The sequence below is a fragment of the Lolium rigidum genome, chromosome 7 (genome assembly GCF_022539505.1).
Source record: "Lolium rigidum isolate FL_2022 chromosome 7, APGP_CSIRO_Lrig_0.1, whole genome shotgun sequence".
NCBI lineage: Eukaryota > Viridiplantae > Streptophyta > Magnoliopsida > Poales > Poaceae > Lolium > Lolium rigidum.
This window is the reverse complement of record NC_061514.1, coordinates 14785109-14787669: the sequence shown is the minus strand read 5'-3', so window position 1 is coordinate 14787669 and position 2561 is coordinate 14785109.

Here is a 2561-nt window from a genome sequence, read left to right as displayed (position 1 = left end):
AAACAATATTAATCAAAGCATAAAGTGATATCACAAGTCAAAAACTATATGACCATGAAGCCTTTAGTTGACCGGGTTGGTAGTCATAACATGGCATAAGCATGTGCCAAGCCAACCCAATAAAGCATCAAAGTAGAATATCACAAAATTATGCTTCTTATGATACAAACAACACATGATTCTTTCAATGTTACATTAAGCACTCTCAGATATTTGAGACAAGTGATGATGTAACAATAAATACTAAGCATATCATAAAAATGACATCCAACATGACATGCCGAAGTCTATGCCACAACAGACAGCTTTCTTTGCATCACTATTAGCATGAAATTTTTACTCGTCTCTAACACCAATCAATTTATTTGAAACAACTCTCATGATAAAAAATCAATATGGACCTCGCAGAGCTAATCATTCATGAATAAATAAAACTAACAAGCTCGGAGAAAAAATAAAAATAGAAAACCAAAGCTAAACGAAGTACCGGAAAACTAGATCACTCAAAGAACAAGTAATGCTGAGAAACCTAGAGTGTTCTATGCACATAAAACGGAGCGGGTTCTTCTCTTCCAAAACAATTATGGCTCGGGATCCAAACATATGCTGCAAAAACAAAACAAAAACTAAACTAAAAACAAAAATAAAGATGCTCCAAGAATAACACGTAGTATATGAAGCAATAAAAATATAGCGTGACATAGAGACGAGACATGTTGCTTTATTGATGGAAGAGGGATGCCCTTGGGCATCCCCAAGCTTTTCTAAACTTGTACCTATTAAATATTTGGGTGCAGGGGCATCCCCAAGTTTAAGCTTTTGTCTCATTCTTCATCTCATCACATCTATTCCTCTCTCCCTACAAATGATTGAAAACTTCCTTCATACAAAACGCTCAGCACAATTCCTCATTAGCATCATTACCGCAATCAAAATAACAAAATTCACTTGGTCTGGACTTCTCTAACACAACTCAACATCCACTAAAACATTTAGCTATTGTAGCACTCTTTCCCAAAAGCTCTTTTCTCTCAAAAGAAACTTCAAAAATAAGAAAAGGATCAAGAAGCAAATGGAAATGGTGACAGTAAATCTATCAAAGCAAGTAACATCAAAGTAAAGATCTACTTTTTCGAAAAAATTTCTCTATTGATTAAATAGAAAAATGCAAAACTAACGAAAGTTAGATAATAACCTGTGGGAATATGCTAAAAATTGAAGCTCAAAATTACGTACCGAACTTTCATGGTAACAACACAAAATCTGAGTTTCCGGACAATAACTTCCCCAAATCTTACTTTCTTCCTATTAGAGGCTACTCATGCACAAAAACGAAAAAAATGATAGAGAGGTTATTGCGTGAGGTAACAACTTCCAAGACTCAACAAAAGAAAAATTACAAGAAAATAAACATGGGAGTTGTCTCCCATAAGCGTTTTTTTAATGCCTTATAAGCAAGGCTTCGATAGTTTTAACGATGCTCTCATGAAAATAGAAAACGAAGCAAAAGGGCATCATAGATAACAACTAAAATACATTTAAGTCTTACCTACTCCTATGCATATGAATCTTGTACACAAATAAATTCCACAAAAAACAAAGTGGCAAGCTAGAAGATAAAACAAGAGTAACTTCAAAAAGTTTCAAGATATAGAGAGGTGTTTTAGTACCATGAAAACTTCTACAACTATAATTTCCTCCTCTCATAATAAATTTCAGTAGCATTATGAATAAACTAAACAATATAAATACCACACAAAGCATGCTTTTCATGATTTACAACCACATACAATTTTTACCAAGCTCAAAAATAGTGGGATAAAAACATTCCAACCCACTTTTAACAATTTTATAACAAGATGGTTGAACATTCTCAAGAGGTATGTGGCTTAGAGATAAAGTCAAGACCCCTCCAATCTCATTTTCAATAGTAGTACAATTAATATTATCGACCAATATAGGACCATCATCTAGAGCTTTATCATAAACATTTTCCTAAGCAAAACTCTTTAGTACCATGCATTTCGAAGTTAGGCACAAATAAAGGATATCATAAAGATTTATCAAAATAGCATGGATTATCATAGATAACAGTGAACATAATTATTATCACAAGTTTTACTCATAGTAGATATTTCAAGAGAATCCACATGAACATAACATTCATCCACCTTTGGTAAGCATGGAGGACAATCAAATAGTGTAAGAAATAAACAGTTACTTCTTATTAGAAGGTAGGAATGGGTAGCTAATACATTCTTCCTCCTTTTGTTCATCACTCTCCTCCCCTCTTTTCATCTAACAATGAGCTTTCGTGTTCGGCAATTTCTTCTTCATCAATTTCTTCTTCCACGGTGTTCCTGCAAATTATGGATACATTCTTGTGCATAAGTGAGTCTCTCTTTATAATCAATGATATAACAATTATTGCTGGAAATTTTCTATGCAATAATCAAGGATAGAAGAGACCGGATCTTTAAGGTCTTTACACCAACACATGTTTGATAATTTTTAGAAATAAAGGATTATATTTCGTAACCTCCCATAAATAAGACAAATTG